Here is a 25,278-nt window from a genome sequence, read left to right on the forward strand (position 1 = left end):
ACATCATTTTAGATTCTAAGATCTCTTGTAAGCTTTGACAGAGTAGAATTCAGTTTAACAGGCTTGTCCTCTGTAAAGGAGGTATTAAAGAAGGTATCATCACCTAAGACCAAAAAAAGATGGGTTAATTCAATGTGACCTCCCTTCAGTTAAGTTTCATTACTGGGCAATATGCGTAATTCATCCATTTCTGTGTGAACTGTTGCAACAATCTTTCAATAAACTATGGAACATCATGTTCATTTATTCAAAAAAAAAATTAATACCTACAAAATGTCAGGCACTACATTAGATGAGTCCTTTTCCTCAGACTGTTGAAGAGAAACAACATGGCCTCTTCTCAGTATTCATCCTTTTAAACTTGTGATTATCTTCTTTCTGAGTTTTTGGGATATTCTCTTCTGGTTCTTCTACTACCTGTTTAAATGCACCTTTTCATCTTTGCTGGATGAAGATCCAGATCATACCCACTAATCATGAATGTGCCATAGGGATCTGTCCTAAACCTTCTTCCTTCTATTTGGCTTGGCGATTTTATCATTTTCATGGATTCAATTATTTTTATGCTCATGAGTCAAAAAAATCTATTTATTGAACACAACCTCTCTAATGACCTCCAGTCTCAATCTCTCCAACTCTCTAGTATTAGAGACATCTCATACGGAACATCCCATAGATATCTTAAACTCAACTTATCCATGTCCAAAACTGAATTCAATTATTTTTACCCCCAAACTCTTCCTCCTAACCTCCTTTTTGCCTCAAAGAGTATATCCTTCCAGTCAGGAAAACAGGAATGATTCAGGTCTGGGAAGGATATGCTTGTATTACAGCCCTGAGGAGAACAATTGTACCATCTGGCAGCTTCCTATTTTAATAATTATTATTGTTATCCAGGTGTAGTGTTTAGCTATTTCCATGCTGTAAAAAAAAAAAGTACAAGTGATGTCAATGTTCTTTAAATTTCAGTGCCCTAGGCCACTTGATTTTTAAGGATAGCTAATATATTAGATGGCAGATTTCAGGAGGATCTTTTTAGTACAGAACACTAAGCTATATTCATTAGAATGAAATTTAATAGGAATAAATGTAAAATCTTATATTTCAGCTCAAGAAATCAAGTTTAAATATTTAAAATTTGTGTGAAAAAGATTGGAGACATTAGTGAACTCCAAAATGAATTTAAAACAATCCCCCAGAATTCTATGCTTTGCTGCGTTAACAGAGGCATGTCTAGAATGTGGGAAGTGATAGTTCTACTGTCTTCTTAACTTATCAAATGATATCTGGAATATTGTGTTCAGTTTTAGTTTCCATGTTTCAGGAAGCACAATGTTAATCTGAAGAGTATCATCCCGACAAAATGGAGAAGAACTTCAAGATCATGCTGCATGAAAACTTGTAGAAGAAACTAGCGATGTGTAGCCTGGAAAAAACTTGATAGTTTTTCATAGCTAGCTTCAAATATTTGAAGGGCTACTATGTAGAAAAAGGATTAAGATTTACTTTGCTTAGTTCCAGAGGATAGAACTAAGGAAAGATTTAATAGAAAGATTTGATATAAAGAAAACTTTCCTAATAGTTAGAGCTAACTGAAAATAGAATGGTTTTCCCTCTCTGGAAGAATTTATTCAAACAGAAAAGACCACTTACTTCTCAGGGATACTAAGGAGATTATTGTTGAGTCATGATACCTACTAATTTTACTCATTACTCTTAGGCCATGTAATTCTGTAATGTTTTTATCCATTCCACAATTTTCAAAGCCAATGGTTTTTTAAAATATCATATTGGAGCTATTATAATTTTGTAAAATTGTCTTTTTTCTTTATTTTTCTTCTGTTATGGTGTTGATTTTTGACCTTGGTCCTAAACAGTCAGTAATTTGACTTCAGAGAGATAGTAGATTTTGGAATGATTCTTGTTAGTAACTAGTCTTTTTTTGTTATAAAAAGTAGGTGTTTCATTGGTAATATATTTTGGTGCTTGCTATTTATAACATCCTATGAATCTCTAAGAAAGTGTTTCTAATATATGGATATACATATATATGATGCAAAACTTCTGAGGAATATACTAAACTTTGACTTCTTACATTTCTTAATTCTGAGCCATATTTTCTAAGGTAATTTTCACCATTCTATTCTGTTCTCACCTTCATATTCAAGCCACCACATACCAATGTAGTTTCTGACTTAGTTGATCTTGTCAAGTCCTTCATTTAGTATCTTTAGTTCATCTTCCTCAACAGATGATAGAATATAAGCTCTAACTTATTTAGCAAAAGGTTCCATTACATTTAAGTACTGTCCTGTTTAACAAAGTTCATTATATGTAATTCAAGGTGAGGTGACCAAGTTGCCTGTTTCTTATCTTTGGACATACCATCAAATCAACTTAGCTAACTCCTCTTACTCAGTACTCAGGGAGGTGGTGGTGAGGAGAGGAGAGACACCAAAAACAAACAAAAACAAACCACCACTAACAAACAGCAACAACAAACAACCTGTGAACCATCTAGCTTTTTTTTTCATAAGAATGTTAATATGAATGCTAGTCAATTGTTTTAGTATATTGACTCATTAGACAAAGATCTCACATTTAGAAAACCAAGAGATTAATGTTTGTAATGTTGATCTGAAAACTTTGTTGTTGAATCATCCAGTCCTGTCCCATTCATCATTATCTCATGTACCAAAGTACTCCAGATCCTTTTGTCCTCCACTATCTTCCACAATCTATCCAAAGTCATGTTTATTACTTCCATGACAGTCTATCCATCTCCTGCTCTGCCATCCCCTTCTTTTTGTCTTCAGTTTTCCTCAAGATCAGGGTCTTTTTCAATGAGTCCTGTCTTTTCATCATGTGACCACCAAGACTGATCAAAGATGGAGTCCTTGAATCTTCTCTGTGTGTATGTCTGAGACTCTTCTGTGTCTCCTCTGTGTATGAGACTCTCCTGTGTCTGTGGCTCTTGAATACCTCAGTACCACTACATTACTACAGCACATGGAGCATTCAACTGTCAGGAGAGCCATTTCATCACCATATCACATTAAGTATGTGCTAACTGCTTAACTAGAGAATCATTATCTCATCAATCACACTGAGTAGGTGCTTAACTACACACACTCTGCAGTCAGTATCTTAAGTATACCTTTTCAGAATTCTATCCCTCTACTGAGGCTTCTTAATTCTTCACTTTCTGCCATCAAAGTAGTATTGTCTTTATTGCTGATTGTTATGTTTTCCCCCAACAATCTTAATTCTTGTTTTTGATTCATCCAGCCTGGTATTTCACATGACAATATATACTCTTGTCATACTTCTTTCCCAATTTTAAAATAGTCAGTTGTTAAATGTTAAACTATAACTGTTGCTTCTTGACTTGCTTATAAGTTCCTCAGGAAACAAATAAGATGATCCGGGACTTCCATCTTTTTTGAGGACTTGCCACATTCTGCCACCCACTCAAAGGTTTTAGTATAATCAATGAAGCAGAAGTAGATGGTATTTTTTGTTTTGTTTGTTTGTTTGTGTTTCTGGAATTCCCTTGCTTTCTCCAAAATCCAATGAATGTTAGCAATTCAGTCTCTAATTCCCTTCTCTCTTTGAAAACCAGACTGAACTTCTGACAATTCTTGGTTCATATATTTTCTGAGCTTAGCTTACAGAATCTTTCATAGCCATGTTGATAAATGAGTGCAATTATTTGATAATTTGAACATTCATTGACATTGCCCTTTTTTAGGAATGGGAAGCAAATCCGACTCTATCCAATAGCCACTGCTGCATTTTCCAAATATGCTGACATATTGAGTGTATCAATTTAATAGAATTATCTTTTAGTATTTTAAATAGCTCAACCAGAATTTCATCATCCTTACTAGTCTTCTCTTCTACTTATGTTGTTTCTATTTTTGTCTTTTATCGTGTTCATTTTTGCATGAAATGTTTCCTTGATATCTCTAATTTTCTTGGATTTTCTTCTCTTTTCCATTCTGTTGTTTTTTTCTATTTCTTTCCATTGCTTATTTAAGAAAACCTTATCTCTACTTGCTATTCTCTGGAATTCTGCATTCAGCTGAATATATCTTCCTCTTTATCCTTTTCCTTTCATTTTCCTTTTTCCCTTAGCTATCTGTAAAGCCTTACCAGACTGACATTCTGGTTTTTTGCTCTTTGGAGTATTTTTTTGTTTCTGCCTACTGTATAGTATTGGAAACCTCTGTCCATAGTTTTTCAAGCACTCTTTATACTGGATCTAATCTTTTAAATCTATTTATCATCTTCACTTCATATTTATAAGGGATATTATTTAAGTCATATCTACAGAGACCTGATTTTCTTCTATTTAATTTCTAATAGAAATCTTTTATTCCTTCTGAATTCTTCAAATAGAAGCTCATGATCTAAGCCACGGTCAGCTCCTAGTCTTGTTTTAATTGACAATAAAGGTTTTCTGTTTTTGGCTGCAACATATATAATCAATCTGGGTTGTCCATATATAGAATCATCTTTTGGGTTGTTTAAAAAATTGTTTTCTAGGACCAGTGGGTTATCTCAACAAAATTCTATTAGATTCTGCCCTACTTCATTTTGTACTTCAGAGCCAAACTTGTTATTCCAGTTACCTTTTGATTTTCTGCTTTAGCATTCCAATCTCCTATGATGAAGACATTGTTGTCTTTAAAAGATATTATAGGTATTCATAGAACTAAGCAGCTTTGGTCTCTTTGGCATCAATAGTTGCAGATCTCAAAATAATGTGATGCTTAACCTTTTTTAGGCTTGATCACAATCATTATGAAAATGGAAGAAGATCACATATTACTGAGGACTACTTTGTATTTTTGCCTGTTTCATACCTGGCTCACCATGACCAAAGAATTCATCACCTTGTGCCCCAAACTTCAGGTTTTTAGGGAAAATATTTGAGAGAGGTTGTGATCCCCAAGTACTGTGCATGGTTCATGGGAGGATAGATTGTTGTCTATGGGTAAATAGAAGAAAAAGTGTTGTGATGAGATCTATCTATGCTTTTAATTTTTTCTCTCTGGAAAGTACCTAGTAGGGAATCTGAGTGAAGAAATGTTTCTGTATATTTTCTTCTGGCTAAGGATTCAATGAAGAGTAGTGGAGAAGGAGAATAATTCAAGGTGAGAAAAGAAGGTTGGGAATGGGTAGGTGAAGAGTTTATTGCCCTTTATCCAAGTCCCTGGTTGTACTATTTGTCCTATCTTCCTTCAGTCTAAACTCTAGAGGACCTGACCTCTGTAAAGCAGAACAAAACAGTGGAGTCAGACTGAGGAAGTTGCCAATCCAGAAATATCTGGCTGAAATAAAATTGTCAGCAGAATTCTCATGCATATATGAGTGTGTTGCCCATGTGTTTGTAAAGAAAAGAAAGGAAACTAGCAGTGTTCATATAAATAACCCACTCCAATGTGTTTGCTCTCCTTGCTGAGACTCAAGTGACTCTATTTTGTCCCAGATAATAATTATATGCCTAAGTTAGAAAAAATATATTTTAAAAATAAATAAAATGTAAGGCATTTAAATTGTTAAAATATTTCCAAATCTATTAAATAATAGTCCTTATACTTTGTGAATTATTTAGACAAATAATTAGGCTAAAAAATCTACCTAGAGCAAGTGTTCTTAGCTTGATAGTGATCTAGTGAAATCTTGGACCCCTTCTCAGTATAAAATTTTCAAATGCAGAAAATAAAATATGTATGTTACAAAGGTAATCAATTACATTGAAATAAAGTTAACAAAATATTTAAAAGAAAAAAAGCAAGTTCATGGATACCAGGTTAAGAACTTCTGACTAGGAGCATGAGCTTTTCTATTTGTTGAAGAAAAAGGATTTTGTCACTTCCCACTTCATCACTGAATTCCACATTTATGAAATGGATCACTGTACCTAAATAGAATTCCAAGTTCACAATCAATTGAATTTCCCAATTAGAGTATTGGGTAGCAAAGATAATTCAAACAATGCTCTTTTGGCACCAAGAATCTCTCTGCTCATAATTAGTCTTAGAATATGTGATAGAAGCTGCCCATTCTGTTAGATGACCTGGAATGATTTGTACTTGACTTTTACCTATTAGCCAGATTCCAGAGACCCCTTGGTCTCTGTGAGCCAGGTCAATTCCTGTGGTTAATCTATCCTGTAAATTGCTGACTTGACCCCCATTGACATTCTTCCTGGAGGACATGTGCCCTCTATTCAAAGGTATATTCTGGCAGAGGAGGGAAGAAAATTAGAGCAATAGCTCTAGCAAAAGGGCAGGAAAGAAGATATCAGCAGGATAAGGAAACAGGTGTGAGGTCAAATAACAAGTGAAATTATTTCCATTTTTCACTGGAATGACCCTGAATACAAAGATGTGAAAACATTTCCCAATTTAATTTGATATATTTTTTTTCTCTTTCTAGAGCTACACTAAGGAAAGAATCTATTTTAAATTTCTGAAAATGTTATCATTTATATAAGAGCTTCTGATGTCATTAGGGCAACCTGTTCATTCAGTAAACATTTGCTGAATATTTGTTCTGTGGTATGCTATGTACTATATGGGAAGCAGAGAAATACAACACACCCATTTTGTCCTTTTTTGGGACCACCATTTTAGAAAGAACCCCAGTCATGCTTCATCTCATTTATGCCTGGACTTTTCCGTTGTTTTTGTCTCTGTGCTCCTCCTAGAACTTCAGAGATTTTTAGTTCCCTTTTACTTATTGTCTTCCCTAGTTCAAATAAAAGTTCTTTGAGGATAAGAACTGTCTTGTTTTTTGCACTGTCATCCCCAATACTTAGTGCAGTGTCTGACATATAAGTACTTAGTAAATACTTTCACTTTCTAGTAAGTTGTTTATAACTATGTTGGAAATAAAAGACATAAACCTAAAAAGTGTTGATTTTTTATTTAAATATTTTACTGACCCTATTTTTCCTTTCTTACATCAGTCATTTCCCAATAACTCTTCATCCCCTCATATACATTCATGAAAAGGTAAATAATCCAAGACAAAACAGATGACACAGAGACTTAGAATATAAGATTTAATGGAATTTTAAAGATCAAAGGAGTCTTAGACCTTCCATATTGTAGGATCTTTGTTTTATACATGAGGACTTTTTTCATCACGAAATTTATGCTGTGTACTATCTATATCTCTTATGTGAAAGGAATGGTATGGACAGTGAGTGTTTGGGTTCTGTGGAGGGGAAAGCATCTGTAGCTTGGAATAGTAACATGTGAAAGCTCCATGAAGAAAATAAGAATATGTTAAAAAAAAAAAAAAAAAAGTAAAAGTATGAGTGGAAAAGAGTTGGTGGGAGGAATGCCATAGGGGAAAGGGAGAAGGCATGTTGTGGGTAGGGCTTCGAATTTGGTATAGGGATAGGAAAAAGGCCTGGGAGAATAAAGGGTGTAATTGCTATGAAGACAGTTTAGTATAAGGAAGGTAGGTATTATTACCTTCATTTTTAGAATGAGAGAACTGAAGCAAACAGAAGTTAAATGAGTTGTTCAGTCACATAGCTACCAAATGTACGAAGGCCAGATGAAAACTGGTGTCACTGATTCCTGGGCCAACATCCTAATCCATTCATTTGCCTAGCTTGCCCCTTAGGAAAACAAACCACAAATCAAGGTCCAGGCTGGGTTTTAGATCTCTTACAGCACTGATGCCTTTAGGAACAAAGCAACCTAGGAGCAAAAAATATCTTTAAGAAGATAAAGTAAAGTCACATATGGATATAAACTAATTGGGCCATTGTAATGCAGGAACTGGACAAATCTGAGGATACTCTCCTTGCCCCCCCCCACCCCAGGTGATATAAGGAGGGGTATTCTCCGAAGGTATTAGGGTAAATGTTTACATATTTATATATTCAAGCTGTAATTTCAAACATGTCTTTGTAAAAACCAAACAACAATCCCCCTCCCCCCAAAATCCTAATTGATGTTAAATGGAACTGGGACACTAGAAATTGATACCTAAAGTTGGAGGTGGAACACAGCCAGTTAGGATGGCATTGGAGAAGAGACATCTCATAAAATTCATCTGGGTTCACTAGAACTCACTAAAGGGTGAGATGAATAACAAACAGAATCTAGGAGAGTGAGCCAGAGCTAGCTCCTAATATAAAGGCAAATGTTGGTTTTGTTGTTGTTTTGTTTTTTTAAGATAAGTAAACAAACTTTCCCTTTGCCTTCGGGAAAGGCTTAGAGTTTCTAGGAAAGAGCACTAGTGGTGGAGGGTGGGGGAATGGAGTTAAAAGATGGGAGAAAGAAGTTATTGTTTTGGAGTCTAGTCTGAGAAGCTTCAATAACATAGTTTCAGTATTGATGATCTAGGCTTTTAGACATCTTGTTAGGAAATGGGCTTCTATTCAAGCTGGGGTCTTGCTTAGACCTACTCAACTCAGCCTTATTGGACAACTATAGTCTCCACCAGTTCTAATTTCAGCCTCAATTGCAAACCCTCTGCTGGATCTTGTAAAAAGAGCAGTGACATACCCCTTGATCCATCAATTTCACTACTAGGTTTGCATCCCCAAAAGATCATAAAAAAGAGGAAAGGACCAACATGTATAAAAATTATTTATAGCCATTCTTTGTAGTGGCAAAGAATTTGAAATTAAGGAGATACCCATCAATTGGGAAATGGCTGATCAAGCTGTGGTATATATAATGGAATACTATTCTGTTATAAGAAATGGTGAGCAGGTAGATTTCAGAAAAACCCAGAAAGACTTACATGAATCCTGAATGAAGCAGCAGAACCAGGAGAACATTGTACACAATAACAGCAATATCTTGCGATGATCAGCTATGACAGATTTGCTCTTCGCAGCAATACCATGATGAAAAATGCTATGCACATCCAGAGAAAAAACTATGGAGTCTGAATGCATATCAAGGCACTTTTTTCCCACCTTGTTGTTGTTTTTCTCATGGCTTTTTACCTTTTGTTCTGATTCTTTTTTCACAAATGTCTAATGTGGAAATATGATTAATATTACTGTACATTTATAATCTATATCAGATTTCTTGCAGTCAGGAGAAGGAAGAGAGGAAGGGAGGTAAAAAATTTGGAACTCAAAATATTATAAAAGTGAATGTTGATCTGAGATACCACTACATGCCTCTCAGATTGGCTAGGATGACAGGAAAAGATAATGCTGAATGTTGGAGGGGATGTGGGAAAACTGGGGCACTGATACATTGTTGGTGGAATTGAGCGATTTGGAACTATGCTCAAAAAGTTATCAAACTGTGTATATCCTTTGATTTAGCAGTGTAACTACTGGGCTTATATCCCAAAGAGATGTTAAAGAGGGGAAAGGGACCTGTTTGTGCAGAAATGTTTGTGACAGCCCTCTTTGTAGTGGCCAGAAAATGGAAATTGAGTGGATGCCTAGAGAATGGCTGAATAAACTGTAGTATATGAATATTATGAAATATTACTGTTCTGCAAGAAATAACCAACAGGAGAATTTCAGAAAGGCCTGGAGAGACTTATATGAAATGATGCTGAGTGAAATGATCATTATATACTTCAAGAACAATACTATATGATGATCAATTCTGATGGACGTGGCTCTCTTCAACAATGAGATGAACCATTTGTTCAATAATGAATAGAACTAACTACATCCAGCAAAAGAACTCTGGGAAATGAGTGGGAACCACTACATAGCATTTCCAATCCCTCTGTTTTTGTTCGCTTGCATTTTTTATTTCCTTCTCAGATCAATTTTATATTATTTCAAAGTCTGATTCTTCTTGTACAGCAAAATAACTGTATGTATATGTGTATATATATATATATATATATATATATATATATATATATATAGTATATTTAACAGATACTTTAACATATTTAACATGTCTACCTGCAATCTGGGGGAGGGAGTGGGGAGAAGGAGGGGAAAAGTTGGAACAGAAGGTTTTGCAAGGGTTAATGTTGAAAAATTACCCATGCATATATATCTTGTAAATAAAAAGCTATTTTTTTTTTTAAAAAGTGAATGTTGAAAACTATCTTTATATATAATTTAAAAATACTATTAAGGGGGCCAAAAAAAGAAGAAAGGAAGGACGGGAAGGAAAAGAGGGATAAATGGAAGAAGGTAAGGAGAGAGAAAGAAAGAAAAAGAAAAAGGAAAGAAGGAGAGAGACAGAGATAGAGAGCACAAGAGTAATGATTCTTACCCTGGTTACAGCTTCTCCAGTTCTAATCCTCTAAAGTGAGAAGTAGAAAGGAAGGGCAGTCCTATTTAAGAAATGCCCTTAAGGATTTAGATTCTACTTTTCACCACATTTTCCGGCTACAAATCAGATTCCACACCCTACACCCCGACTCTCAGATAAAAAATTTACCTTAAAATATGGTGATTATCTGGAACATTTCCAAAATCTTCCATCTCCATAGGCTGGAACAAAACAGGTAATGCCTATTTACCCAAGAACCATATATAAAATAACACTGGGATTCAGGATCCCTCAGGTTATTTGTTTATAAATTCTATGGCTTTCTAGAAGTACTACAAAGATGAGTAGGTAGGGGAAAGTATGTCCTTGGGCAAGTTTATTGTTTATATTGGTTACTCAGTGGTTTTCATAAGCAAATGAGCTACTCCCAGCTTCAGTATCCTTTACAAGGCTTAATGAGCCTCTTTAAAGTTTTATATCCTTTATATATCCAAAGTGAAGATTAAAAATATATATATAATGTTCACTATGGGCTAAGTGTTTTTCTCATTTGACCAATGATTGGAACTCTTAAGAGGCACAAATGCAGACTGAATGGGAGACATTCTTATGATAGAATTAAAAGACCTGGGGATTTTGAGCTTGAAATAAAAAAGATTTCGTAAACTTCAAAACAATCTTGATTATTTAGAGTGTAATTATATAGAAGAGAAATTAAGAGGGATTATATCTGTTCCTAAAGATCAGAGTTAGGAACAATGGGGGGGAGGAGTTGTAGAAAAGCAGATTTCAATTTAATGTAAGGAAAAGAGTTGTTCAGATGTAAAATGGATTTACTTCAGGAGGAGTGGTTTTCTCTACACTGGAGAGTCTCTAGTGAGAATACTTCCTCCTTCAGCCTCTCCAGTCTGTCCCTCACCCCCAACACAGACACAGACACATGTGCATATACAATATTGCTAGTTTATATGACCGTGCTTCAAATCCAGAGCATCTTCTCTATCTTACACTACCATTTAGTTAACTCCTTAAGTAAAGAAAGGACAGTTACATGGTAAAATGCATAGAACAATGAGTTTAGAATGAAGAAGATTCATCTTGATGAATGAAAATCCCACCTTCCTCACTTATTCGCTCTGACCTTGGGCAAGTCATCACTTTACCCAGTTTGCCTCAGTTTCTTTATCTGTAAAATGAGATGGAGAAGGAGATGGCAAATCTACTTAGTGTTTTTACCCAGAATATTCCAAATGGGATCATGAGTCAGATAAGACAGAAATAAGGAAACAACAAAAGAGAACAGAGCATCAGCATTCTGTTGCAGAGAAATCATACAGTGATATCATCCATTCTTACTTTGAAGACTGGGGATGGCTTGAATTCTCAGCTCATTACTCATTACCAAAACAATAGAAGAAATAGATTAAGAGAAACAAGGCAAATATATCAAATAAAGCAAGAGAATGGGCTAATTTGAAAATTTCCAAATCTAAACAAAGTACAGGGATTAAAGAAGATTTGGCCAAGTCTCCTAGCTGCTGAGTTTCTGTGTCTAAAACAATGTGGCTGGCATTTTGGCTAATTTGTGATTTGGACGATCTGCCTGAAAACTGAGAGTACTCTTAAGGGTTAGACTTAAAATCTGGGAGAATAAATTTGATTCTAAAATAGATTCTCATGAATTATTGAGAAGGGGGTTTATTAGTTTTAACTCTCCCCTTTTCCCCAAGACACCTGATTAGCTATGAAGAGTGTAAGGAGCTCAATAAACATCCATCCAGAAAAACAAGCTTCAGAAAAATCAAATTCTTTAAATCAAATCCCCAATCAAAATAATGTCTTTAGTGATGGTTGTGACCAACCTGCCATAAGGAGATATCAACTAAACAAACAATTTTCCAGGCATTTCCCTCTCATGAATCAGCATGTGTCCCAAGAGTTTGACTTTCCTAATTTATACAAGATTTCTGTTCCCTCCTCAGAGTGTCTGGTCCTGCTTGATTTCCCTATAAAATTCAGTGTTAGCTTCCCTTCCACAGGGCATTATAGAGGGACCTCACCTTTTCCCATTTTTGTCAGTTAGCTCTTGTGTTGTATCACCTCCTCAAAAAAGCTGACTTGTTTTCCTTTCTCTTTGCTGACTGCCCTTCTTGCTCTGTGTTCAGTCTTGTGGTACTCAGCCTCCTCCTTGTTCTATATCCTGTAATTCCAAACCTCATTCAAACTACGTAAGTCAAAGAAGCATCATGTTTAGTGGAAGGTTCCCAGGCTCTGGAGTCAGAGAACTTGAGTTCAAAATCTATTTCACTTATTGTTGCTTTTGTGACTTGTGGGAGGTCATCAGACCTTTCTGGGTTTGGTTTTCTTATTTGTAAACTGAGGGTGTTGATCCTCTATAATAAGCCATCTCCTTTTCCTCATTCTGATGCGTCCTCGTTCTTCTCCCTTCCATGAGACCTCCCTACACATAAATGTTGTTGTTGCTGTTGTTGCTGATTTTTTTTAATTTTAAAATTACAAAGTCCTTAGATAGTATAATGGCAACTTCTGTGGTGATGGAGGAAGAGTAGAGGACTGGGAATGATTTTGATTTTGTATTTTAGTTAACACCACTAGATGGCAAACTGCAATTTCTTTAGAAACATTTCTGCAATCTGAGCTGTCCTTTTCAGAATCAGTCTTTTAAAATGATAAAACAATTTTTTGGGGGGGCAGAAAAATCTTTGTGTTCTGGATTCTTGTCTTGGTCTTTTAGGGAAGGAAATAAAACTAATTGTACTATCTATATACTATCTAGCTTGTGAGATTGTATAGTAGAGGTAAGATTTGGAATAAGAGAACCTGAGTTTAATCCCAATTCAGATATTGTAATTTACATAACCTACTGAAAGTCACTTAACTCCTCTGCACCTTACTTCTGCCATCTTTAGATTAGATTATTAAGGGTTAGATTAAATTATTACAAAGATTTGGTCCATCTTTAAGACCTAGGATAGTACTCTCAAAAGTTACATAAATCTTTTGCATAGATTGCTAAGTATAAATGACTATTAAATAGAAAAAGTAATAGGAGGGAGCTGGGAAGATGATCAATTTAATTTGGGGCATGTTCAATAATCAATTCACAAGCATTTATTAAGCACCAGCAATGTGCCTGGCTTTATGTTAGGTTCTGAAGATATAACTACAGAGAATGATATAGTCTATTCTCTAGGAGTTTATGCTGGACACATTTTTCATTGGTATTGCACTTATTTTTTCATTGGTATAGGGGATTTCCATGTAAGAAAATGCTCTCTACAAAGTAGAATTATGCCTGCTTTGAATCTTAAAGTCACAGAGAATTACCTAGAACAATTAAGTGATCTTTCTAAGGTTATACTACAGGAATGTCTCAGAAGAAGGAGCTGAGAACCAGGTTTTTCTGAATAGTAGATAACAGTTTCAAAAGATGCAAAGAAAAGTAATGGATTAAAGACTGAGGAAAGGGCAGCGAATTAACAGTTAAGAATTCTTGGGTACCTTTTTCTTTTTTAAAATAATAGCTTTTTATTTTCAATATACATGCAAAGATAGTTTTCAACATTCACCCTTGCAAAACCTTGTGTTCCAAATATTTCTCCTTTTTTTCTCCTCTACCCTCTTCCCTAGACAGTAAGTAATCCCATACAGGTAAACATGTGCAATTCTTCTAAACTTATTGCCACATTTTTCATATTGCACAAGAAAAATCAGATCAAAAAGGGAAAATGAGAAAGAAAAAAAAGCTAGCAAATAACAAAAAAAAAAAGGTGAAAACACTATGTTGTAGTCCATATTTGGTCCCTATAGTCCTCTTTTTGGATGCAGGTGGCTCTCTTAATCTCAAGTCTATTGGCATTGCCCTGAATCACCTCATTATTGAAAAGAACCAAGTCCATCACAGTTGATCATCACATACTCTTGTTGTTGCAGTCTACAATGTTCTCTTGGTTCTATTCAGTTAACACCAGTTCATGTAAGTCTTTCCAGGCCTTTCTGAAATCATCCTGCTGATTGTTTTTTATAGAACAATAATATTTCATCACATTCATATACCATAACTTATTCAGCCATTCCCCAACTGATAGGCAAAACACTCACTTTCCAGTTCCTTGTCACTACAAAAAGGGCTGCTACAAACATTTTTTTTTTTTTTGCACATGTGGGTCCTTTTCCCTTTTTGATGATCACTTTGGGATACAGTTCCAGTAGAGACACTTTTTTTTAATCCAGCACCTGCTCTTGGAGACTAGAGCAAGGAGGAAAAAGTAATTAAAGATACAGAGGTTTTTGAGTTATAAAGTAGGGGAAATGGGAGCTTACAATTGATAGTCTAAAATTTCTCAATGAAGTAGATGAAGTTATCTGCTGGTAGAGAGTGATATAGGATCTTAAGGAGAGAGGTAGAGGTTTTGAACTTTTATTATTAAACCTCAGAGAAATTCAAACAGAAGAATGGACACTGGGATCCAGTTGAAATTAGATAATATCAATTTGGAGAGTGCTCAATCTTCATAGTTATATAAGTTTTTCAAGTGATGTATGAATAAACAAAGTAAATGGGATCTTCCCAGGTTTGAGCATCGACAAGATGTGAATGGTGGTGGAATAAAGAAGGTTCTAATTGAATGTGTCAGCTCAGATTTCAAAGTTATGAGGAAAAGAAACCAAGGCCAGAGTAAGGTTAATGAATTTAAAGAAGAAAGAAAAAGGTGATTAGAGATTATAGTAAAGAGAGAATAAAGAGGGAGCATGGTGCGGTGGAAAGAATACTAGATTTGAAGTGGGAACACAAGGACTGGAATCTTGGTTCTTCTACATATCATCTATGTGGTCTTGATCCAAGTCAATTTCTCTGACTTTTAGACTATAAGCTAGATGGTATCTAAAGTACCTTTCTGTTCTAAATCTATGCTCCTTTGGGTAAACTTTTGATCAGTAAGGCAGAAAGAAAGATGAGAAGAGAGGAATTTATGATCAGAGAGAGAAATTTGAAATTTCCAATAATGAAGCCAGTGGTAGAAGTGGAAACTTATCTTCAAGATAGGTTCTAAATTAATTTAGAAAGGAAGGAAAGTTACCTGGAGGTCAATGTATTACAGCCACAATAAAAGTGATATAGATGAACAGGTATGAATCTCAAATGTAGAGAAGTTGCAACAATAGCTCTGGAAGCAGTAGAGGGGAACACTTTTTAAAGTATCTTCCTGGTTCCCTGTATTGGCAAGTATAAGAGAAGGAACAAGGAACTTTGGAGAAGGTAGACAGAAATATATTTTAAATAGAAGTAAATTTTTATGCGCACCAAACAAAATTCAAGAGTGTGAAATGAGATATAGGATGAAGGGAAGAAAAGAGTCCAGAGGGAATAATAGGGAGGAAGGAGACAGGGAATGGGAAGTCGATGAGACTGTGCTGGAGAGGAATGAGAATGTAGGGAGAGGTATCAAGAAAGGAAGGAGAGTCAGAGTTGGCAGTTTCTGTCCAAGCAGTAGGTAATAATTAAAGAGTGACAATGTTCTTGATGGTGTTAGATGCATGCCATAGAAAGGCTATGTGCAGACTCAATTGAGACTTTTGCTCAAACCTTAGGGCATTCTCAAAATTATTGTTCAGTCACTTTTAAATCATATCTTACTTTTTGGGACCCCATTTGGCTTTTCTTGGCAGAGATATTGGAGTGTTTTGTCATTTCCTTCTCCAACTCATTTTACAGATGAGGAAATTTAGAAAAACAAGATTAAGTGATTTGGTCACACAGCTAGGAAGTATTTGAAGCTAGATTTGAACTCAGGAAGAGGAGTTTTCTTGATTCCAGGCCTGGAACGCTATCTAATGCATTAGCCAGCTGCCCTAGTATTATCAATAATATATATTAAAATACTAGGAAGAAACAGTTCTAGACTTCTTGATTCCTGCAAAGGCTCCTTGAATTATTTCTTGCCAAAACCTTAACTTTAATTAGAATGGACTTCCAGAGGTAACAGGGAAGCACTGAAGTTTTTTGAGAAAAGTGAAGGGGATAATATATTCAGTCATATCACCAACCAAGTATTTTCTTCAGACACTATTGAAAAGTGTAAGGGATCCTCAAAAATCTCTAGGGAGCTGTGTTCAAATAGATTTCTAATGGCAAGACGAAATCTTTTTTCTTTACATTCCCATGTTATGGAGTTCTCTGATTGTACATACTTTGCAAGTAAGATATTAAATGATACACACTGTGTAAACTCTGACTCAGAAATACTATTTACTAGACTTATATGCCCTTAAAGAGATCAAAGAAAGAGAAGAATCCATGTGTACAAAAATAATTATAGTAGTTCTTTTTGTTATTCAAAGAATTGAAAACTGATATGGAACACTTCAACAGAGGAATCACTAAACAAATTATGGCATACAAATGCCATAGAATGTTGTGTTATAAGAAATGGTGGAGATAATTTCAAAGAAACCTGAGATTTGTATGAACTGATGAAGAATGAAGTGGGGAGAATCAGGAGAAAAATATATAAAATAACAATATAAAGAAAACAACTTTGAAAGGTTTAAGACCTTTGATCAATACTATGACCAACTATGACCCCTATTAGAAAATATTCTTAGTTTCTCCTGATTGAGGGGATTTCTAAAATGACTCCCTCAGAACTTTGAGGGTCTTCTATATTTAACTTTATTTTTATATTTTTATATTTAACTATATTTAACCCTTAGTAAAAGGACAAAAGACAGAGGATCTATTGCTTTTCTGCATTTCTTTGGGGATGGGAATTTCTCTTTTATACATTTTCCCCAGTAGAGTTTAGTATTTATCTATTTATTCTGCATGCCTCCCAAGGAGGTCAATAAGGCTGTAAACAGAAGAGAACACCAAATCAGTCAAACAAATTGCAGAATATTGAAAAGGTCACTGCAATAAACTATGTCACTATAATCCACAGAATATATGAGGCATTAAAATCCTAATGCATTTGACTTTTGATCAAGATTTATACGAGAGGAGAAAAATGCACAACCCCCAATGCATTTTTATGGCCAAAATTAAAACAGGGATGGATTCACTTAACCCCTGACAGCAATCTTTAATTCATTGAACTACCTTCTGTGCCCAGGGAGAATTCCATTCCTATGGAATCCTATGGGATCAGAAATACATTTGATGCCTTTTCTGGATAGTAGAGAAGGCATGGGGGTCCAGATTGTTGCCATGATAAAAGAGCCAAGCAGGGCCAATGAGACAGACATCATGAAACAATGCTGATTTTCAGGATATTTTGTTTTTATTCTTATTTCTTACAGGTCAGGGAACCGTCTGATCTGTTACTTTTCATTTTCTCTGGACCTAAGTTTTATTCTCATTCTATATTCAGTAGAACCAATTTTATCCACATAGAATAATTCCTGTTTCTCTAGAGCCATAAGAGCCCTCCTCTGAGACCCCATCAGCAGAACTACTTGCTAATGAGATCCTTCTAGAAAGAAAGTGGATTTGGCTAGCAAAAATAGACTCCTGATCTAACATACTACTTTTCATTTTAACCAGACTATTAGGTATTGTTCAGTTGTTATTCTTTTGTTTCAATTATATCCTATTCTTTGTGACCCCATTAGAATTTTCATGGCAAAAATACTAAGGGGGCTTGCCATTTCCTTCTCTGGGTGATTTTACAGATGAGGAATTGAGGCAAACAGGGTTAAGTGACTTGCCCAGGGTTGCACAGCTATTAAGGGTCTGAGACCAGATTTGGATTCATGTCTTTCTGACTCTAGCCTGACACTCTATCCATTGTATCACCTGGTTTTCTCTGAATTTAGTATAGTATTAACCTTGCACAGGCTATTCTTTTTTTCCCTATTTCCCATCCCCCATGCCTAAAATGAATATATATATTCGCTTTATAATTTTGAGAATCCTTGCCTTCTTTCAAAGCTCCCTTCTACTTCCTCTGCATAGACTTTATTGATCCGGTACCTTGGATTCCACCTCAGAATAATCATCTGCATTCTGATTGGCAAACTTCTGTGTTATATCCCCCTGACTCAGGTCATCATCATTTCCTGACAATTTCTGTTATACTAAATTTTTATATCTCCATGTTCTACCTTTTTCCTTGAACTCTCATCCCCTGCTAACAAATCCCTTCCCCCTTCCCAGCCACCCAGAAATCTAATTAGATCTACTAGCATTAGAGATGAGCAGAGATGGCACAAGGTAACAGAGTTCAGTCCTCCACCTTACTTCCCAGCCATCTGTCTACATATGCCATTTTCCTTTCTAGTTCCTGTTTACAAGTCATCTGCCATGTAATTTTCTTGGGAGCACAAACATTTGCATTTGTATCCCTAATATCTGGTACATTGTAAGCACCTAGAAAATATTTTATTCTGTTTTGGAGTTGAAAATGGCTTATTCCCCTTCATTCATTCTTAGCACACTCTGATCTCTCTTTTCCTCCCCTACTTCTTATATATCCCATCTGTAATATAAGTTTAACTATATGTCCTCTAAATGTGAGATCCTTATTCAATGACTGAGTTGACATTTTTTTTCCTGAGGCAATTTGGGTTAAATGACTTGCCCAGAGTCACACAGCTAGGAAGTGTTAAGTGTCGGAGGTCATATTTGAACTCAAGTCCTCCTGACTTCAGGGCTGGTGCTCTATCCACTGTGCTACCTCGATGCCGCATGAGTTGATTTTTTTTAACCCAACCTGTAATTTCACTGGTATAGAAAATTCATTTAAAAAAATGGCTTTTTATTTTTAAAATATATGCAAAAATAGTTTTCAACATTCACCCTTGCAATATGTTGTGTTCCAAATTTTTCTCCCTCCCTCCCTCTCACCTGCTCTCTAGATAGCAAGCAATATATGTTAAACATGTTTTTACATTTATCATGATGCACAAGAAAAATCAGATCAAAAAGGGAAAAAAAGAGAAAGAAAACAAAATGCAAGCAAACAACAAAAAAAGTGAAAATACTATATTGTGATCCACATTCAGTCCCACATTCAAACCACATCCAGATGGCTCTCTCCAATCACAAGAATTAGAACTGGCTTAAATCATTGTTAAAAAAAAAGCCACTTCAAAAAAAAAAAAAAAAAAAAAAGAGCCACTTCCATCATAATTGATCATCATATAATTTTGTTGCTGTATACAGTGTTCTCTTGTTTCTACTCACTTCACTTAGCATCAGTTCATGTAGGCTTCTCTGTGCTTTTGTGAAAACATCCTGCTGATGGCATAGAAAATTCTTGATGAAGAAATACCTTTTTCCAGTGCAGACCAGCATCTACACTGCCACTTATAAACTTTAAAGATTGCTTATGGCACTGAGGGGCAAAATGACTTACCTAGAATCACACATCCAGGATATGTCAGCAGTTTCTGACTCCCAGGATGGCTGTTCATCTGATGTGACACTACCTCTGGAGTTAACACTATATTCCATTTAAAGTCAGGAACATTAGAGGAAGGATCCTACAACCTTGAGTGGAACCTCTGTGGAGGATTTCATTGAGGACATGGATAAGAATTGTACAAGATGAGAAGGCCCAAATTGATGGCAATGAACATAATTAAAATACCTTCAACACTGAGATCACAGATCCATTGAAGCATTGAAATACTGAAAAACATGTGTGTTTGCTACCAATAAAATGTAAACTCCCCGAGAGCAAAGATGGCATCATTTTCTCTTTTGCATCCTCAGTGCCTAGCTCAGTTGTCTTGCAATCAACCAACAAGCATTGATTTAGAGCATGCAAAGTGCTTGCACATAGCAGGTACTTTATAATAAATGTTTATGTGAATCTGCTGTTTTCTCTTAACAAAAAAAACTATGGGAACTTAAAATCACTTATGGGATTTCAGGAGGAAAGTAAAAGCACAAATAAAGGAGAAGTTACATTTTAAAAAGGATGGGCATTCTGATGAGGTAAGTTTCAAACCCCAAGCTAACTTTGTCTGTGTTATTTTGCCTAAGGCCAGGTCTGGTGAGCCCTATGTAGGCTGAGGAAATTCTAGATTTTGAGTGTGTAGAAAACATTTCAATCTTTATATGAAGTTTATTTCAGTGGCCAAATGCACATATCATGCTTCAACTAGTGCCATTTTCTTAACCATGAATCAAGTGTACATGAAAGCAAAGATGCCCTGGGCACTACAATTTCCCTGAAGCAAGTTATAGAGCATAATTGATTGCAAACATTTGGTCTGCTCTGGTAGTTTTTCATATTTCACACTGACAGAAAATATCCGTTAAGAGAAAAGTGGATATGCTTCTTAGAGAGCTGACAGCATTTTTCCTCCTATGGTTTTTAACAATATAGCTACTGTTTTCTGTCAATTTGGCTTATTTTCTGACTTAACAGCAGTACAGGGATTTAGCTATAGAGGGCAGTAAAGGTGCATGCAAACATTTAGCATAACTTGTGTATAAATAGAACAGTGATATTTGTTAAGTAAATGTTTATTCATTAGCCAGTAGTGCCATTTAAACCTACTAAAATTTACTAAAGGATCTGTCAGTAATGGAGATCAAATATACAATCTTATAGTCATAAGGGTCTTGATGTTTTCTAAGTTCCTGTCAGAAATGGTCAGTAAAACCTTTTTGATATCATTTCACATCTTTTCTGTGCAGTGATGTGTCTGGTATGAAATGTTTGAAAAAAGCACACTTGATACAAGTCCATTTGGGAAAAGGTTGTGGGAACTTAGATATAAATAACTCAGAAATCTAGATTCACTTTGGTTGATACCTTAAAGTATCTTTCTCTGGGTGCCTTCAATAGGTGGCTTTATGGGTTGGATTTATAAGAGTTCAGCACTAGATGAATGAATTATCTGGGCTCTGTGATCTCTGAAATGTGATAAAGAGGTATTATCAAGGAATCAACTCATTGCCCTTATAATGTAAAAGTAGCATCTATGGGCTCGTTATTATTCTTTGTCCAAGAATGTAGTTTGTAGCATTGTCTCATATGCAAAACTTGCCAAGGAATACATATAAAATAGGGGGACACAAAGAGCAAGAGGAGATGGCATTTAATAAACAAGTACTACTATCTAATGGAGATAGCCCAGGTTCCTGTACCGAAGAAGAGCAGGACCTACTATGTACCAGTCTTGTTTCCAGCCTGGCTCCCTCAGCCATGCATTAAGAAGAGCAATTCAATGTTCAAGGGACCTATCTTCTTCCCCACCCCCATACCTATGGCCACTGACATTAAGAGCAGGAGCCTCAGGAGTAGTGATCCTACCTAGACTACAGATCTTGCTGCCAGTACAGCTCCAAAAGTCAGCATTCAATGAAACAATTCCCATAAATAATGAAACAGCCAACACCACAATCTGACAATCAATGGGTCAAACATACCAAACTAGTTAAAGGAGCAAGACACTTTGAGGGAGAGACAGGAGGCAGTATGTGCCAGACAAATCAAACTCCCACCACTACCTGAGCACCACTTCCCTTCAGCCCCTGATTGAAGTAGTTCGAGATTCTGAACCCAAGAGCTTTGGGAATAGCAATACTTCCAGCCCAGTGCCCTCATCCATCATTCTGGGAAGCAACTTCTATGGAGATATAGCCTGTCCCCTGCCTCTATAGCCCTCTAGTTACAGCTTAGAAGACCCAGAAAAGAAAGTTCTTAGCAACAAATATTTTGGCATTGTCAAATAGTTCAACATCAGAAAATGATACTATTTTATCAGCAGAAATGACATTAAATGATAAATCAAAAAATAGAGAACTAAGAAGGTATTGTCAAGAAAATAGCTTTTCTTCTTACTTTCAACTAAAACCTTCCTTATATATTACTTCTTCCTTAAAATGTGAACTCTTTAAGATCAAGGGCTCTCTTATTTTCCTATTTGTATCTCCAATCTTACTACAATGCTTTGAACATAGAAAAAAAACTTAATGCCTTTTCATTCATTTATTCAAACAGGGGAAAACATAACTAGAATCACCAACACTGTCCCCTATTCCCCCTTAACTGAATAGGTTAGAATAAAGAGATCTCATCTCAATATCTCTCTGAATCTCTCTCATTCTCTCCTTCTCTGTCTCTCTCTTTCTCTGTCTCTGTCTGTGTATGTAACTTTGTCTCTATTTCTCTGTTTCCCTCTCTTTCTCCCTCTTTCCCCTTTTCTCTCTCCCACCCATTCAGTCTGTCTGTCTTTGTCTCTTTTTTCTCCATTCCTTCCTTCTTCCATCCTTTCAGTCTTCTTGCTTTTATATCCTGCTTGTTTATGACTTCTCTTGGGAAAGAGATTGGTCCCTTCATTTGGACTATTGGTAACAACTTATTGGTAACAACTGCTTGCAAAAATCAAATACTTTTCCTTCCCCATTGGAGCACAAATTAGGTAAGCATTTATTTAGCACCTACACTATATAAAACAGATTAATAGGACATATCAACAACTTTTTATAACTTTAAAAACCTTACAGAATTGTTTGAGGTCTTTGAGACTTAACTAGGGTTAAACAACTTAATATGTGTCAGAGGCAGAACTCAGCTCAAATTTTTCTGACTCTAAGATCGACCCTTCATTCACTATTTTAAAAATTCTGTAAGGTGACATGTTACCCATTGTGGATGAAGAGAACTATGAAATATGGTTTGTAGGATATTGTCCCTATCCTTGAAAATCTTCTGATTAAATTATGGAAATAAATCATTTAGATAACATAAGATCATATCAGTTCCAGATGACTGGGACAAACAATTAGGGTCACAAGAAATTCTGAAGTAGAGGGAATTATTTCCAAAAAAGTCATATTGGGAGAGAAAAATCAGAACAAAAGAGAAAAAACAGAATAAAAAAGATGAAAATAGTTGCTTTCTTTCTAGATGGCATTTTCCATAGAAAGTTTAATGAAATTGCCTGGGATCACTGAATTTCTGAGAACATCCAAGCTTATCATGCTTAATCATCACACAATCTTGCTTTTGCTATGTACAAAGTTATTCTGGTTCTGCTTACTTCACTTAGCATCAATTCATTTAAATCTTTTCACGCTTTTCTAAAATCAGACTGTTAATCATTTCTTATATAATAATATTCCTTTAGTTTCATTTATTATAACTTATTCATCCATTTTCTTGCCACCACAAAAAAAGAGTTGTTACAAGCATTTTTGCACATATGGAACCTTTTTCTTTTCTTTTCTTCTTCTTCTTCTTTTTTTTTTTTTATTATTATTTTGAGATACCCATTAATACCACTGCTGGATCAAAGGATATGCACAGGTTTGTTTGTTGTTGTCTTTTTTTTTTTTTTTAATCCCTTTAGGCATAGTTCCAAATTGTTCTCTAGAATGATTGGATCAGTTCACAACTCCATTAACAAATGCATTAATGTCCCAGTTTTCCCACATCCCCTCCAACATATATAATTATCTTTTCCTGTTATCTTCTCCAATCTGATAGGTATGAAGTGATACCTCAAAGTGGTTTCATTTCTCTAATCAATAGTAATTTAGAGCATTTTTATATAACTCTAGATGGCTTTAAATTCTTCATCTGAAAATTGTCTTTATATATTGATTGGGGAGTGACTTGTATTCTTATAAATTTGGCTCAGTTCTCTATCTATTTTAGAAATGATGCCTTTATCAGAAACATGGTTGAAAAATTATTTCTGTTTTCTGTTCCCCTCATAATCTTGGTTGCATTGGTTTTGTTTGTGCAACCCCTTTTTAATTTAATTTTATAAAAATTATCCTTGTGCATTTCATAATGTTCTCCATTTCTTGTTTAGTAATAAATTCTGTGGAAGTAATTATTAAGGGAAATTGGGGAAGGTTTTATGGAAGAAGTGGGTATGACAAAGGAAATGTTTTATTTAAACAAATCAATAGTCTTGGAGAACTCCTACTTGGCAAGAGGAAATAGCTTGAACAAAATTGTGGAGTTGGAATATATAGACATTAGGACAGAGTTAGTCTGAGTGAACCCACCATATTTTAACTTTGCTTAACCTTTGGATAGCAAGGTGATACAGTGGATAGAGTGCTAAGCCTAGAGTCAGGAAGACTCATCTTCCATAATTCAAATTCAGCCTCTGACACTTTTTAGCTATGTGACTCTGGGCAAGTCATTTTACCCTGTTTGCCTCAATTTCCTCATCTGAAAAATGAGCTGGAGAAAGATATGGCAAACCACTCAGTATTGTCAATAAAGGTTCACATAGTCAAAGGTATAGTTTTTCCAGTAGTAATATATGTCTGTGAGTGTTGAACTATAAGGAACATTGAGCATCACAGAATCAACATTTTCAAATTGTTGTTGAAAAAGATGTTTGAGAGTCCCTTGGAAACCAAGGAGATCAAATAAGACCATACTTAAATTAATTCAGACTTTTTACTGGAAGCTCAAGTTGAAATTGAGAAGAGAGGATTCATTGGAAAAGGCCTTGATGTTGGGAAGCTTGAAGACAAAAGGAAAGGGAAACAGCAAAGGATGAGATAGTCATGGAAGCAATGAACATGAACTGGGACAGACATAAAGAAGTAGTGTGCTACACAGCGACTGGTGTGCTATGGTCCATGGGGTCATGAATTTGAACGTGAATAAACAACAACAATAGTATGTGGTACGGAAATGGTGAGGGGTCACCATTTAATAAAAAAGCTGGAGAGATCTCTAGAGTAAAGCAAAGTTTATTGTACATTCTCTTGAGAAGGGCGTCCCATTCTTTGAGCAGACAATCAAAGAGAGGAAGCACCTCCTGTGGGCAGGATCAGCACCTTTAATCCCTAATGCAAAACACCCCCTCCCACCACTGACCCTCATCCTCATTGGCTGAGAGTCTTACATTCTAAACGTGAGATCTACCCATGAAATTGAACTTGACCAATAAGTACATAGTTACCCATATTTGACTGAAATAGGGAGGAAATTATATCATGGGAGGATAGCAGGAAAGGGACTCAAGTATGCCCTTAAATCAATGTTCAAAGTCCTTCAGGCCTACTCAAACTCTGAAGTAAATGAAGGCTTAC

At 35.5% G+C, this 25,278-nt stretch overlaps 1 protein-coding gene across 1 annotated transcript in view; it reads right to left on the reverse strand.

The window, feature by feature from the left end:
• SCG5 (secretogranin V) overlaps positions 1-25,278 on the reverse strand; it is a 192,270-nt gene that overhangs the window by 99,274 nt on the left and 67,718 nt on the right. The window contains exon 2 of the mRNA XM_074289197.1: positions 3,451-3,542. The gene's annotated coding sequence lies outside the window, so the exon portion shown is untranslated. The remainder of the gene's footprint in view (positions 1-3,450; positions 3,543-25,278) is intronic.

Source organism: Sminthopsis crassicaudata, chromosome 2 (assembly GCF_048593235.1).
Source record: "Sminthopsis crassicaudata isolate SCR6 chromosome 2, ASM4859323v1, whole genome shotgun sequence".
NCBI lineage: Eukaryota > Metazoa > Chordata > Mammalia > Dasyuromorphia > Dasyuridae > Sminthopsis > Sminthopsis crassicaudata.